The 17,694-nt window shown below is 31.2% G+C and overlaps 1 protein-coding gene and 1 long non-coding RNA gene across 2 annotated transcripts in view; one reads left to right on the forward strand and one right to left on the reverse strand.

The window, feature by feature from the left end:
* Rab26 (RAS oncogene family member Rab26) overlaps positions 1-17,694 on the reverse strand; it is a 50,883-nt gene that overhangs the window by 17,128 nt on the left and 16,061 nt on the right. The gene's annotated exons all lie outside the window — the stretch shown is intronic.
* Positions 4,300-6,037, forward strand: LOC149905742 (uncharacterized). Its single transcript, XR_016457070.1, has 3 exons — positions 4,300-4,649; positions 5,206-5,347; positions 5,698-6,037. It is a non-coding gene; the product is annotated as an uncharacterized LOC149905742 (long non-coding RNA).

Here is a 17,694-nt window from a genome sequence, read left to right on the forward strand (position 1 = left end):
TCGCTTCGTAAAAAGATTCAGATTCCCCATAAAGTTTACAAAGGCTATACCTATATTTTTACTTATATCTATAGGTATTATGGCGACTACTTAATTGGCTTTATAGCTTACGCGTTAATTAATAAGATCTTTCTGGAATGTTCCAAATTTTAATTGAGTACAAATTACAATCTACAAAATACCGCTGTGTAGGAATTTTGAAGTTGCAAAGAAAAAGCTCCTCCAAATTGTCTAACGAAGCAAAGTAACGATAAATGTAAATAAAAAAATCATAATCAGATCCCGCGAAGAGTTTATTCAAAATTCTTTTGACCTTTTCGCGAATGTCAAATTTGATAAGAATGAATTTGGAGATAGTACCTAATTTGCTCTTGGAATTTGTGATAAAGAGGAGCAGATTGCGTCAATGTTTCGATTTTACATTATGAAACATATTTGCTTAACAAAGAATAATATAAATCTTAAGTATTTTACATCAAAGGGGATTATGTCAGTATTACCAAAATGTGTACCTAGGTATTTTGTAATTTTTATAGGTATAAGTTTCTAAGAGAAGGAACCTAGCCGTATTACGACCTTCCCTTTAAAGATTTCTTTCATATTTCTTCTAATAAGTGTATTTTCTCAACACGTAAAAAGCTGCATTTGTTTATTCCTCAGTGAGTAAAGGATTACATTACAATGCTTAATGCAATACTCCCGTGTTCAACCCCGGGAGGTCGGAGTGCTGAGAGGACTTGTAACAATATTTCCTGTGAAAGTAGCTTTCATGCTATGAGCAATCACGCTGAGATCGCTGGAGGGCTGTTGTGTGTACAATACATCCAAGTTATATTAGAGAATATTTAGATGGGTTGTAAAAAAAAACTAATCAGGTTATAATTGTGTAAATTAACTTAAACAATTCAAGAAAAAAAAAATTAAGAGATTCCCAGTTCATTTTCTTATTTTAATACTCAATGTTTTCATCAAAATAATAGTTTAATTTAACCGATCCTTTACCAATTAACATAGAGATTAATTAAATGTACATATTACGATCTTGTTTGTTTTAAGCATCGCTTGGCTGAAGCCATAGTTTATTAATTAATTTACGAAACTTGTAAGCAATTCTATTAAGTCGTCAAAAGCACACGATAAATCACATTACCTCTCACCTACGCTTTATAATTCAGTTATCGATGGATCAATAAACCTTTGCTTGATTTTGTTAATCTTGGACCGGAGACGTGACATTTAAGATAACGATTTTATTAATAACTGCTGCTTAAACTGGTATTATACGTATTGTTAAATTGCTGCTTACTCATACGCATTATATTTTTAACTAGCTGTGCCCCGCGGTTTCACCCGCATTGCTCCGCTGCTGTTCGTTTTAGCGTGATGACATATAGCCTATAGCCTTCCTCGATAAATGAGCTATCTAACACCGAAAGAATTTTTCAAATCGACCCATGTAGTGCCTGAGAATAGCGTCTTAAAACAAACAAAAAAACAAACTCTTCAGCTTTATAATATTAGTATACCTAGATGATGTTGAAAGATTTAATTTCAAGTTACGTGTTAAGTAGGTACTAGGTACTTAACACTATTTAAATATACTTTGATAAAGTGTCATATCTTATTTCTTTCTTTCACAAAATAGACAAGGGACACAAATTAATTGGGCAACTTTGTGACAGCTGGCGAGTGGCGCCTGATGTTACCTCAATTTAATTGAGAATTTACCTAAGGTTCTTTTATCCTTAGTTTTTTATCATGTTTAATGAGAGCCAGTTTCACTTCTGAATATGTTTGGTTAAATAGCTGTTAAAATAACAAATAGTTCACGAAAATATTCGTCAAGAGTCAAGACCAAAGACCTACCTATCTATTAGTGATTCTTGTGGAACTTTTAACGTAATAATTAACTTCTAATACTTATGAACCCATAGAACTGAAATAAAGCTAAATTGTTCAATTTATAAACATATACTAATATTAAATATAATATAATGCATATAATATAACCCATTTCGTTACCATAAGGGATACCTTATAAGCGTGAAAGCTGTCACGAACTCAATTTGAAATTAAAGTAAGCATCCGAAGAGATGGCAGATAGGCCCGTAGCACCCGTAGGTAGGAATCAAATATTCAAGCCACAATTATTATTTTGAAGCCAAGCTGAAGCTTTTCTACTGTGAATGACGTTTTTGCATTATTACAGCGCTTATCAATATTAAGTACCTATAGGTACGTAAGTAGATTTTTAAGACGATTCTAATTCAATGGATTTTGATGTACAAAATGATAAATAATAATTATGATTGGTTAATCTTAGATACAATAGAACGTTGATTAATGCTTCTACAATCAAACAGAAATTAAATAATATTATTTTATTAGGTATTATATAAAACTAGCTTTCCGCCCGTGGCTTCGCCCGCTTTGTCTAAAACATAATAAATTATATACTAAAACCTTCCTCTTGAATCACTCTATATATTAAAAAAAACCGCATCAAAATCCGTTGCGTATAGTTTTAAAGATTTAAGCATACATAGGGACATAGGGACGGAGAAAGCGACTTTGTTTTATACTATGTAGTGATGTCAGCAATTATTGATTAATGTTACCTACCGACATCATTCTATTCTGTTACTTATAGGAATTATAAATATTATTTTCTAAACTTTTACCATACTCCAAAAACAACTTAATAAAATTATAACTCCCCATATTCTCGTGACACGTGCCACAAAAAGCGAGATCCAAATTCGCAGCACAAATATGAAGGGATCAATTTTAGCTGGCAAAGCGTTTCAGGAAAATCCTTCAAAGGCGCAATTTTTCACAAGTTTTTCATAACTGCTTTGTGTGTCTGCTACCGTGGATATGTTTGACCTTTGAATGTGCGAAGCGCGATGGATTAAACGTACCTCTATAACTTTCGGTTTGAAAAAGCAGAGCATGTTTTGAAAGAGAAGTTTCGGTACTGCATAGTCGTTATAAACGTAACAAGAAAAACTAGAAAAGTTGTTTGTATATGTTATGGACCAAGTGATAAATTGGGCAGTATACATAATGCACGGTCATTATGAAAAATGCCCAATATGAGAGTGCAATTTGATAATAATTATTCAAATAATCAAATTGACCGGGCATTATACATATTGCCCATCACCTTTTGGGCAGAGTAATACAAACATATTTAATTACTATTTTTTTATTGTTATTGTCATTTAACTAATAATATAATATTTAATAAACTAAATATTAAACCACTTAAACAATCAGGCTCATTATTTGGATTAATTACCAAGGACTTCTACCTTAAAAATCTACTAGTTTTTGCATTTAAAACTTAAGGAAAGTCATATTAAAAATATAACATAAAATATAATTAAATTTAAAACAAAAATTTCACAACGTACCTTTGTTTTATAGAAATGACTTATTATTATGAAACATAAAATAAACTAAAGTTTAAGCAATCAGACTCATTATTTGGCATAATTAGCAATTACTCTTAATAAACGAAATGTAAAGAAGTAAAATAGAACATAAAATTGAAAACAATAATTATACAATATGTAGCAAGTAACAGGTTTATTTATTAGAACAACTGCCACTGTGATGGCATTTTGAGGTACACAACTTTTTGGCTTTGCGACAACTACCTACATTTATCAGACTTGCAACCACCTTTACAACCACATCTATTATAACCTTGCCCTCAGCATCTAGATGACATTCTACAACACTCTCTCAGCGAAATCTGTCTCTGGAACATCTTCAGGCGAAACAAATCTTTCCTTGCAGACAGTAAATTGGTTTCTTGAATATAGTTGATTTAAAACACCTTGTTTTGTTCCCAGTTTATAAAGGTTATTGGCTGTTAATTCCGGTTTAGAGACATTTATTTTCAAAAGAATTTTACAATTCACTTATTCTAATTCAATAGTGTTAACAATTGTACACCTTGACAAAAAAGTTAAAAATTTGCGGGTGAGCGGAGAACTACTCTGTACAATAATATCGTCTTATGACGGTATGGCTAATTCAATAACTGTAGCAAGCATATTTCTCCCTCCCCGCCCTCGCACCGCGTTAAATATAGCTTTATTATCAAATTGCCCAATTGTCATGTAGCATTATAATAATGACCGTGCAATGTGATAAATAATGAAGTTAACATAGTAATTAATCACTTAGCCCAATAAAGCTAGACATTATTCATAATGCTCGTGCATTATAAATAATGCCCGCATTAATCACCTGGTCCATAACATATATTCGAAATTCATTCATAACAACACAGATCTAGTACCAGTAGATATGCAATGCTATGGTGAAAAGAGATAGATAGCTACGCTTACATTATGTGAGTGAAGGGGATGTAGATACGTTTTTTTTGTCCTTATCTGCGTGGCCACTTTTTTGTTTGGCCCCTGTCAAACCTGGGCCAAACAAACAAAGCAGATCTGATATTTAATTAGTTTTCTTGTGTCTAATGTTCTTTTTGGTGATAAATACATTTGGAAGTTAATTATAAAAGTGTTCTGAATGTACTACGTGTACTGAGTGTTTATAATTATGGGTGGTTGCAGCGTATTAGGCTATAACAGCCGCACGGAAACAAACGCCGATGGAATTTCATTTCATTCGTAAGTAAACAATTAAATAAAGATACATAATATCAGAATCATTATAATTGACTGTTTCCTATCAACTGATCATTCTTATTGTTAATATTTCGTGGTAATTTTAGCTTTTAAGTGTAAGATAACCTCAATCACAATGTTGCCTGCAAATGGGAAAAAAAGTCCACAAAATTGCAAAAAAATGTTTGTCCCATAGTTTTCCAACGTATAATGGCATTTGTATATATGGATTGATGCTAGTCGGTAAAATTGGGTACCATCTAAAAAGCGAGAATATGTTCAAAGAATTTTAACGCAATTTTTTTGTTTGCAAACCTAAATAATCTCTCCTTGAGTCAAATGCTACGCCAACAATCAGCATGAATGTAATTACTTATCTACATTTTAAGAAGTTGATTTTAAATCACAATCAAATTCCATTGTTAGATTTCCCTATAACCCTAAGATAGATTATTTTCATATGCGTTTATTAAACTTTGTTACATATTAAATTGCTTTTTACATTAACTCTCTAGTAAAATAAAAGTAAAATATAAATCTAAGAATTTATATTTTTTAGTTTGAATCTGTGCAGTCAGTATCGGCAACACAAAATGATGATCCAATTTCCAATACCATCAACGAGCTATAGAGGAGTTAAAAGGAATAGACAGAAATCAAATGATTAAAATGTGTCCCCAGGTGCTAAAACTCGAAAACTGGTTTGTACTAAAAAAATACATCTTTATTAATAAAAATAACAAGTTATTTGGTAATACATAGTTAATAATGGATAAAAATTTATAACCGGAGTAAATTAAGCATTAATTCCATTTTATTTGCCATTAATTGTTAGCATTTCTCTTTAAAAATGTTTTTATTTCTAAAAGCAGAGTTGTTTTGATGCCATAGTTTCAAATTTAATATATTGAAGTATTTTTATTTCTAATTATTTGCTATTAATGTTAGTATATTAATGTTATACTTTGATACCAATACATCGGTATTAAAATAATTAATATAATGGCCTTGACACAAAAAATATTTTATATTCTGAAATTTATTTTTTCAGTTGCAGAAGCAAAAACAGATATCAGCTAATCGTCTTAAGAAATTGCTTGTTAAATGCTTATAAATATGGAAGAAACAGAAGTTCTCCGCAGCATCGAAAACGGAAATAAAGATTTTCTAAAACTCAAGGAAACGATATTCAAGCCAACTACGCAACTTTTCCTTATGTCTAAATTTCATAAGCCCAAAAGCGTACATTTACGTACGAAAAACATTCGACATCGGGCTACGTAGATTTTGTACCTACTTGATTTTTATGTTCCAATATTTGTAATCGGCCCTTAGCACAGAAATTTATACATGTGTAAAATAACCTATGATAATAAAACACATTGAAACTGTATCTGAATTTAATATTCCTTTATTTGTGGTCTTCCCTTCTCGAATGTATATTATGTATATAAAAACTACAAAGGTAAATTTTCATTAAAAATACGTCCTCAAATTCACCTAACATTATTTATTTATTACACTGAATTGTTTATTGTAATAAATAATTAATGTAAGAGTGAATTTGAGGACGTATTTTTAATGAAAATTTTCCCTAAAATGAAGGAAAGTTTATAAAATGGCAACACTCGAAGATAGAGCGAAATGCACTGAGGTGGCCACGCATGTTCTGAATCTAGTGGTACTAGATCTGTGCATAACAAAGAATAGTTGATACATCGTGTTTCTTTCATAACAGGAAGGTGTCAAGCAAAATTATTTGTATTGAAAAGTATGACAACACTGTTCATTAGATAGTTCCGTCACAGATGCACCGTCACTTGCATGACGGTGATATGAACAGTTGTCTATTAAGGCCTATACACACGGCTTTGATATGTAATTGATACACTTTAGCGGTCTAGTAGAGCATATCGGATTGCTTTCCTATCCTGATACGTTCCTAATTTAGCCATAGGATGATAGCGATGATGGGTATCTTAAGGCAAACTTTAATACACAAAAAGTTACGTATTGAACAAGTAACAAGCCTTAACAAAGATGAAAAGTTTTACTTTGAAAGTAACGAATTTATCAGCGAGTTTCCATTACACGGTCTCTGATTAAAGCGTTTACTGTGGATTAGTTCACATGAGTCGGTCTGTTCAATACAGGTGTGATATATTTTTAGTTAGAGGGTGCAGAGACTATGAGTAGCGGCTTTTAATGGACTGTCCCGATATAAATATAGTTTTTTTATGGTGTAGGTATTTAGTATTTTTAGTATTGTCTCTTAGTGCAACTTAATAATTTGCTTAGTTATACAGGGTTTCATTGACATAAAATATCGAATAAGTATGTTTAAATATCTAATAATAGTTTCCAGTTGGGTTTGTACAAATAATTTGGTTTTATACAACCGATAACTTGCAGTAGGTATACAATTCCAAGTATAATTTTATACTACATATGTATTTTAAAATCCTCAGGTTAACATTTTTATATTAAATGAATCGTTGTAAATATTATTAAATGCTCTACTACGTCCTTTAAAGCATCTCTTTCACCGTTCCACTGGATTAGTTTGCACGAGTCGGTTCAGTGAATTTATGTGTTATTATGTAACACAAAATGTATTTATGTTAAATAAAAGGTAGGTTTATAATTTATATATTACTAGCGGTCCGCCCCGGCTTCGCCCGTGGTACATATGAAAAATAGATGTTGGCCGATTCTCAGACTTACCCGATATGCACAGAAAATTTCATGAGAATCGGTCCACCCGTTTCGGAGGAGTATGCAGACTAACATTGTGACACGAGAATTTTATATATAAGATATTATTTTATAAATTACAAAGATTGAAGTTGTGAAGTTCTACTTTAATTACGAATGGACGCAATGAAAGGCTTTTTAAAAAATATTTCATTTCAAAGCTTGGAGGTAGGAGTAGCAATATGTCCTGTTATTTTTTTACGTGTAAGCGCGAGTGAGGTTCTTCATCATCCTAAATTTTTGTGTCTTTTCTCTAAAACCTTTACATAATGAATAGATAAAATATGCATTGCTTTTTATTTATTTTTTTTTTTGTTATAAGTTCCTATAGGCATAATCTACATACCTAAATAAATTGCCAAATGTATAATCACCAAAAAATCGATTACTCGACCAATCCGTCTGATTTTATTTAAAAGTTTTTGCAAACGCAGAAGTAAGATTCTAATTGAGAGAGAGCACGTAAACGGAGTAATAGGACAGAAAAACATCTGCGGGGCGGCTAGTTTTTTATAAGTTATTGCAAAACTAAAATCTAAAGCGTTTGTAAAATCCGACAAATGAAAATCAATTCATCAAATTTTAACAGTTAACACGGGTTGAACGAATTTAAACCACATACTATCTGTTGAAATGGAAATTGGGTCGAATCAATCGGCTCATTGAATGCATGTAAAATTGAATCTGTAGGGTTTGGATTTAGGGGCTCGATATGGTGACAATGTTCATATTTACAAGAATTTATTGTAAAAAAAAATCTAGAACTTCTGCGTAGCATATTTATCAAAATAAATAAAACTTTAATTCACCTATTAGATTTATAAAGAAATTATTTATAGTCTAAATGAATAAATCCTTGCTCCTTTATTTATTTTTTAACTATACAGGAAATAATATTCGGCAAAAGTTTACTAGGTACCTACCTGGTTTGTCTTATTAACTTTATAAGTATGTTAATCACAAGCATGTACCTTATTGATTGGCTGCTCAATATGAAATTACTGTACACGACGTTAAAACGTATAATTAACAGAACATTCTCAAATTATGGTCTCCCTTGTGTAGGGGAAGCTTTGTTATCCCCTTACGTTGTAACGAGAACAAAAGGAATCTATTTGTTCCTTGTTTTTACTTCACACAATATATCGTTACCAAGATACATAATAATTAGAATCAACCGAACTTTCCGGTTGGGTAACTGAATAGGGTTCGAATAACATTTTGGGTAATCGGTTCGTACAAAAGAGCATCTCTCGAATACTATTTCTAGGAGAACATATAGGTAAGATTACCTAAAATTAACGTTAAAAGCACAATAACAGCACGAGGCTGTTACGTCATAACTATAATATGTCGGTAGTTAGATTATTATTGTAAAAAACGCGTGTAATTTTCTACATATTCCTATTAGAATCGGCTCATAAGCGGGTTGCAGACCAAGAGCTAAGCTAAGTTAGTTTAGCTTAGCTCGCATAGCTGACGCAGTTTTCCATACTTGTGAGCTAACTAAAATTCAGTTCAATGGCGGACGATGATATTATTCCTCTAATGCAAAGGGATTGTCTTTGCAGCAGAATATTTTTCTGAACCGATAGTAAATGATGAAACGATGTTATGACGATACAAAAGTAAATCTGGAAGAAGTCTAATTAAATAAAAAAATTACACTCACCAAATTGCATTACTCATGCAACATTTTCATTTCATATAATTTTTTTATTATCAAACTTCAAAGCCTATTTTAAAACCAAGCTTTAGAAATATCTCCTTATATTTACGTTGTAAAAACCAAATTTATGAAATATCTCCCTATATTACAAATTTTTTCTTACAAACGAAGAATTTCATGTTCTCCAAATATTTATGCAAACGTGTTTTTGATATTTTAATGAATTTTCACTTCGTGATATGAAAACACGTTTCCGAAAATCGTATTTGTACAGGTGTATTACGGAATTTCCAGTATATTGAGGGATCAGCAAACATTTGGAGCAAATATTCATCTTTGAAACGTATAAGAAGCTATTGAATACATCGAAAGTGTAATCAGAATATACATAAATACCTACTTCCTAAATATTGATACTATTATTATGAAAATATTCTGCAAAAAAAATTTAAACCATATTAATTTGATCTTAAAACTACAAAAATATAAAATTCAAGGTTCTGGCGGGATCACGGGAGGCCGAGAGGTCATGCGTCGGACGCCAGCATTTGAATGCTTTAAATCTTCTTAGTCAAAAGTATGTTCCTAGAGTAAAACACTTGTAAAAATTCTAAGAACTTCATTCTTAAGTCTTAACATTGCCTTTTATAATGTTACATAAAAACATTTTCATTTTTTGTGTTAGGTAGAGCCTTAGGGTAGAGCGAATAAACAATTATTATGGCCACCCGATCAAAAGTGATTCCGACTATTTACTCTAACAACTATAAGTAATATTTTATTATACATAGTTTTTTTCTTTTAAACCACACAATCTAAATGATCAATTTGGAAGATTTACCAAAGTTCAACTTTCACAAAAGCAGATGAATCTGCAAAGTAAAGATCAAACGCAATCACTAGGTTCCGATTCAGGTAAATTGAAGTCATATTCTATTATCCTGCTTATGCTTCTGTTCGTTCAGAAGATTATATCTAATGCCCCACGATCGGCTTATAGCGTTGGTTACTAAGTACTATTGATCCCTGAACTATAACATTATTATTTTTGTAAATGCTACATGAGTTTATATATTTGGTAGTTATTTTGTAAAATTTTACACTGAAAATGGAAGAAATCTAATTAAAGCACATATTGTAAATTCGCCCTATTTAAATTTTAATGTCAAAAATAATATACCTACTACTTATGGATCTATGGATGTAGCCGTAGGTATGTTTGTTACTCTTTCACGCAAAAACAGCTGATCGAATCGGTATGAAATTGTGTAAAGAGATAGATAAGTCAGGAGTGTCGCGAGTGTCACGTGTCTAATTATCTAATTTCAGATTTTCATATTTCATGTTCTGTTTTATGTTAACAAATATATGTTATTCATATTTGTGTTCAGTTTTAGTTGAAAAGTTGAGCAATTTTAGTTTCGCGTATTTGTTTTCACTTGTTTTAGTTTTCAAATTTACTATGTTGCGTTGTTTACTATAAAAAGTATGTGACAACTATCGTCTAATAATATCAATTTAACTAATACAGTTTATAAGATAAGTAGGAGAGTTCCAATTAAACTTAATTTTTTTTTATAAAGTTTCCCTCCTTATACTATAACGTTTTTTTAGCACAAATTACTCACATGCTCCTGCTCAGTTTTTTTTTCTAGTAAACAATACATTGCAATTACTCAATATTGTCTCACAAAGACCTTTTAATTAGGGTCTATTAGCGAAAATCCCTAAATCCTTTATATATGTGTATTACCGTTGTTCTGAGAACAATAGCTCACATTGTCTTCAAGATTGCTACATAATCACTGCTAGTGACAGCCATTCAAAGGGAGCCTTGAATATGGAGGGCAAATTTTTAAATTAATCGTTTGATACACTGCGGTAAAGCTCATGCTTTCCTGGTACACGGGTTTCGTAAAATTGATTTATAATGGAAGTTCTTCTGAATTATAAATTATAATCATATATTTTTTTAATGAATCATTAATTAATTTTCAATGTAACTTCTTAAACATGTGAGGATTAAGAAATTAACAACAAATTAACAATTACTAGTAATAAAATTAAGTCTGTTTCATATTCTCTTCACGCTACCTTTAGGATTTATTTTATTTTACAGGACCGAAGAACAATGCACTATATTCATTGCTTTCCAAAATGTTGTACAAGACAGCTTATCTTATTTTAGCAACAAACACTTTGCACAAACAAAGATAATATAAGAAATTAAATTGATGTACAACATAAAACTGTTGAATAGTGTTTCTTAGAATTCGAATCCTAGGTTGTATTTCTCAGATTCAGGTAGAGTTCCTTCGCGATTTCCACAGTAAATGTAGAGCGAAGCTTTGGCCGAGTAATGGTATTTCAATTGAAAAGCATATAAATCCTTCATAATACAACTACTGTAATAAACGCGAAGGTATTTGAACATGAATGAATGTTTGTTACTCTAGCGCAAAAACGGCTGAACGAATCGGAATGAAATTAGCATTATAGAGATTATAGTCTCAATTACCAGATAAATATAGATTTCTTTGGATAGACTATCTAATATCTATGCTTTTACTTAAATAGCGAGCTAGATCTATTGATATAAATCTAAGAACTTAGAACATACGCTATTATATTCGTAACTCCCCAAAAATTATCTCATATAAAAAGCCCTTAATATTCTACCTCTAATTATCTATTAGAAATTACTCCAATGATTATGATAATTACGCGTCCTATTGTTAAATTGGCCCTTAAGAAAGTTCTCGAAGTAATCTGCAAACTCAATACGCAATTATGTCGGCGGGCAATTACTGTTCCAATAGGAAACTGTTGGACCTTGACATGGTGTAGCTATAACAATATGCCATATTGGATATTTGGCTTAGCGTTTATAGGGTGTGATACACGTGCCTTGTAGTTATTAAAACAATGCAAAATATTAAGAAATAATATTGGAATGTATACTTATAGTTGATGGGTTAATGTGTAAGTAAAATTAGATGGTAAATCTGTGAGTAAAAAATAATTATTATTGTAATAAAAATAAAAAAAACTCGACTGCTAATTTATAGCCTACTCACAACTCACAATCATAATTTAGATGATTACAACTACTACACCTCAGAAGTCAAAATCCGTCCAGCGGTTTGAGCTTGCGTGCCAAAAATAGGTATTCATACACACCATATCATATCATCACCATACACACTCTAAAAAATAACCCTCCATCTTTCGCAGGCGGGTAAACTGTATTACCAATTTTTTTATTAGTGTTAGAAATTAAACATGCAAAAGTTTAGATAGGTACATAGATAAAATAAATGCTTACGTACGTATACCTAGGTTCCAAAAACTATGCACAAATTGAACACGAGTGTTGTCACTAACACAACACACACATTCGCATGTTTATGTTTCAGTTAGATTTTCATTAATGCACTCGACAGTAAATATCGAATATTACTGCTATTAAAATCTCCATAGAGATGATACCTATATTTTATCAAAGTGCCGTAAACGCCAAACTTTTTACTAGCTTTACTAATAGCAGTAGAATAGTCATTAAATCGCACAGAGAAAAAAGTTTTATAAAAAAAAATTATCAGTATTATTTAGTAACGTAAACTAATAAACTATTGCACTGGTTTTTTTATCCTGCTTTCCTAGTAGTTCTTGTGGTTTTCGAGAAAGGTGAGAAGTAGGTAATTAATTTGATAACTTGTACTACTCGGACAAGGCCGGGCGGAAACCTAGTTAATTAAAAATTAATAGTAATAGATATCATATCTTCATTTAATAACAGATAAATGTCCTATCAGTGGGAACGCGGAACAATAAAGTAATATTTATGAAGCTCTTGATTGGCAGATATCGAACATCGCTTGTTTTATCATTTCATTTAATTATTAACGGAGGAATTAAATTATAGAGGTAAGATTTAATTATATAAAACAGGGCTATTTCACGTAATCTAACGATTGTGTTCCAATTTAAGTAGCCTATACGCTAATCCTGCCTAATCAAAATTAATATAACACTTACAAATTTAAGGGAGATCCAACGAAATGCGTGAGTGTAACACACCGTAACGGACACATTCTTACAAACTTTCGCGTTTATAATATTAGTAGTATTTATATAAAACTACTGTATAGTGTTAACCCTATATTTTATACCCTCTAGGGTACCAATAAGACTCTTAATGTTCGTGTGACACAGGCCCGTGTAAAAGAGAAAACTTGACAATTTTTCCTGAATGCATTAAAAATAAGTACAGTCATTATTGTTCTATGTTTACATTAAAGCCAACTGCCGCCAACCCTACGTAATGCAAATGTAGGGTTGTTTCATTTTTTAAATATACATTTTCGCTTAAGATCAGATTTTATCTGTGTGTGACTGCTTATGTTTCATGGAAGTAATTAGAACCCTTAATGAGCAATTCGGCATTTGTGAATTTTATTTACTAAATAATAATTTATAAAAGTGAAAGAAAATTGTAATATCTTGATGAAAAGTTACATATTTAGTAACCATATAAATGCGTTCTCATGTCATTAACAGTTCAAACAAAAAGCAATGGCAAAATCGTGTATGAAATGTAATTTTCATTATAAATGAAAACGCAATTTTAATATTCATCGGCTTGAAAGCCCGTTACTTACGTTCAGTTAAAATATGAAACAGAATGTAATTATATTTCCAACAAAAAGATTAATTACAAATAGCAAAAATGTTGCGGTTTAATACCTTTATTAATTTGGAAAGCTTAATGATTGACTTTTGATGTTTCCTTTGTACTATTTCTAATGCAATGCACTTGAAATTTTTATTAAAATCCGTGGAAAAGTAAACCATTGAAATATGAGATTGATAGAATGGTTATAATCCTTTAGACATACAATTCAATTTCAATGATCAATAATATATAGGTGATTCACATATTGTGATTTTCGAACACGATAGGTGTAATCAGGTTGGTACTAATTATCTTATTGCTATGGGCGTAATCTTATAATTTACTAAAAGTATTATAGGTAACTTTTCGCTCATTTAAAGTATAGGTAATGTTTTTAAAATTCAATTATTTAAGTTAATATTTTGTCACCTAGTAAAATTTACACATAATATCGTACGCATTGCAATTATTTTCCGATATTTAGATAACTCACTTATTTCCAAGCAATAAGTTGGCAAATTCCCGCGTCCCTTGTTCAACAGATGTTTTTCACATCTGTTTCACTAATCGATTGCTCAAGACAATTAGGTGAGATATTAGCCCTCAGACACTTAGTTTGTCTCAAGTGATCGAAATATGGATAACTAATTTATAATCTTCTTCATGAGATGCGGAAATATTCGGCATATATTCTGGAGAAACTAATATAAGTAATAATATACTTGTTATTTTATAAGTGTTATTTACAACATTAATACACATTAGTATATGTATTATCATAATCATCACTTTCCTATCCACTTTAGCCATTAGGGATTATAAGACAGTGACTGTTGCACATAAGGTTGTCGGTACATTATGGTTCGAAGGTTCTATGCGTTCATCGTAGTAATGTAAACGTACATACATATTGATTATGTATTAAGGAATTTCAAAGTAACAAAGCGATCGTTTATTGACCCTTTGCGTTTTATATAAAAAAAGACGGGTTGCACTCCGGGAGTGCCGGCAGAAGTGAAAACTTGATTATTAACGTTGAGCATGTTTGATATTTTGGAATGGTATCCGTTTTATGCTTTTTCGATCAGGTCACGTGTCCTGACGCGAGTTTAAGATTTTATACCCATTACAGAAAAGTGCTCAACGCCGCTAAAGAAGTTTTCACTTCAATAATTTGGATGTTTGTTATGGATACTAGAAAATATTAAATAGTAGTAAGAAGCTTTAAACGGAAGCTAATTAACAAACAACTCAGTCAGGTTATCACATTTCACTATATTTATAACTCACAAACCAGAAGCACTTACTCATCAAAAACCATATTATAACTAATACTTTTACCAGTTTTAAAACTCGCTCATCACTACCAAAGGGCCGACTGCCGAGGGCTCGCCCCTACACTTACATTTTATTACTCCAATTACGATCTGACCGCTTGGACACTTATCAGCGATATATATTTATTATCTTGTAATTGTATGTTAATAGAATTGCATTCTGGTATTTGTGACGGAATGAGAGAACGGGTTTATACAATGTATTGTTTTGTTGAATGTTTTGGTTTTTATTGGGGTTTGTTTGTAAAACTTGTGTTTGAACTAAGAGTGTGTATAGTATATATGAATGTTAAGTAGATGAACAAGAATTATTATTAAAAATACTAAGGGATATTTAGTGAGAAATGATTAAAAGTTAAAACTATTATCTATGTAGTTCGAATTCTCCACTTTTTTATTTACGATTGTAAGTAGGTAAGTTTAATAGTAAACAATTATTTATTATTTACTCAAGACTTAATCGTTTTACGCTCCCAAGTTTACAAAGTTAGTGTGTACTGTGTACGAATCTTTTCAAATTTAATTTCATACTTGTGCAAGAAGATAAAATCTAATCGAAGTGTTACTACTCGAGGTATTGATTAAGATAAGTCAATCATATTATAATATTAGATATAATATAGGTATTATTTTACCCAAACAATACATTAAATAATCATAGACTCATGTTTAATTTTGCTTAGTTTGAGAGGTTTGAATATTTTTTTTTACTTTTTTAAGTGGTTTATCAATCAGTTAAAATCAATTAGCAAATTAAGCATAAACACATCATTACACGCATCAAAACAAACACCTTCCAACTGGCCAGTCACAAAAAAAGAAAAAAGTCGTTTTGACAGACGTCACTTTGAAATTTCGAACTTTCCCGCGCTTTGATAGCTCCCGTGGGAGAGCGTCAACGCGCCCTCTTGTCCTATCGCAACTGGTCGTAAATCCTAGACCGCTCCTGTCCCGACTAGGGATGCCCTCCCGGCCTCCCTGCCTCCCTCCCTCCACAGTCCCCTCTCGCGTCGCTCCGGCAACGGCATTGAGCTACGAGCTCCGGTGATACAAATTGGATGCGGTTTGTGCCTGACTAATTATAGGAAAATATGGATGTGCGAAGTGAGTTTGCGGATTTGCAGTTAATATTCGTTTAATGATATTATCTGGCATCTAGAAACAGCAGTCTAATTGACAACCCAGTATGTGTTTCATAATAGTACCTATAGTTAGGCAACATTTGACAGTTCAACAAAATTCAACAACGTTACCTAGTAACGACGACATAGAACAATATGATATTTCGTTTTGTTAGAACTGCACATTTGCTTAATTTTTTTTCAATTACGATAACATATTTATAATAATAATGACCGATACAAGTAATTTTAGGATTTGATTTTACTGATAAACCATTCTAAACATAATAAACAATTTCTGATTTAAAGAACTGACGTTGCTACAATTTTGTGTCAATAAACCTTTTTTCTTTTTAAATACCAGAGACGTTACTCTAAAAATTGAAATCTGACATCTAGAATCGAATGCATTGATTACTTGGGAATAAAAATCATCATAAATTATTGACATGTGTTTCAAGTTCGATTGACAAATGTTTCAAGTCCGTATCGATTAATTCACTTTAATCGATGTTTTTAAGCAGGTTACCACCCTATGAAGATAAAATTGATAGACGTCAAATGTTGCCTATTAAATTGGCTCGACAATAGTAAGTACTTTAGGTTTGTAATTTTGAGATATTATGTTTTAGCTTATAATTAATTATAATGAAAGGAAATCTTCAATTTCGGCCTTATAATTTAAAATAGGTACCAACTACCAAATAGGTATAAACTTTTCCCAATTTAGGTACATGTCATGTATAAAAGCCATTAATTTATCTTTCACATGCTTCCCTATATTTTTAACAGAAAAACTGAATAATGTTCAAGATTTATTAGTTTAACGAGAAATCAACAAATCCCATACACTTAAAAATATAGCGTCAATGTAAGGAAAATGTAAAAACATTTTTTACATTTTCAATTAACTTGTCACAAGGAAAAATGATTTTTTCGCCGTCAGTGTTCAATACGCTTCAATAGTTTTAATTCGAGAACGGAAAGGTTTCGCAAAAACGTCAAATTTAAAAATTGCTATAGGAATTTTAACAATGGCGTCCCTGAGGAACTTACGATATTATTTTCGCTTTTGCTTTGTGATATTCGTTTCAGGAAAGCAGAAAATACGCTATGGCTTTGCATTTTTAAATGGAGTCGAGACAGACAAGTCGTTTAAAAATAATGATGTGGAACTTTCAATAAAATTTAGCTTTAATGCTTCATTCGAGACATGTAGGTAGGTATTATGTAAAACTGGTAAATTTCTAAAGTTAGCATTTATGCGATTTATTGAATAACTTTTTAATCCGTTAAAATGAACATGACTGGTTTGACTAAAATTATTGAAATGGATGATCACATCACCATAGTTTCAAAAAGATTATGACCTGAAAGATTGGAACATAATAACCGAGTGTGAAGAACGTGTTGAGGAAGTTACCTATATCATTAAAAAAGTAATTTCGACAAATAAACAGACACATTAAAAACTAGTCATTATGAAGCAGAA

This window comes from Colias eurytheme, chromosome 9, assembly GCF_061535395.1.
Source record: "Colias eurytheme isolate Ceu_HAF_F1 chromosome 9, ilColEury1 Martin Lab GWU primary, whole genome shotgun sequence".
Classification (NCBI taxonomy): Eukaryota; Metazoa; Arthropoda; class Insecta; order Lepidoptera; family Pieridae; genus Colias; species Colias eurytheme.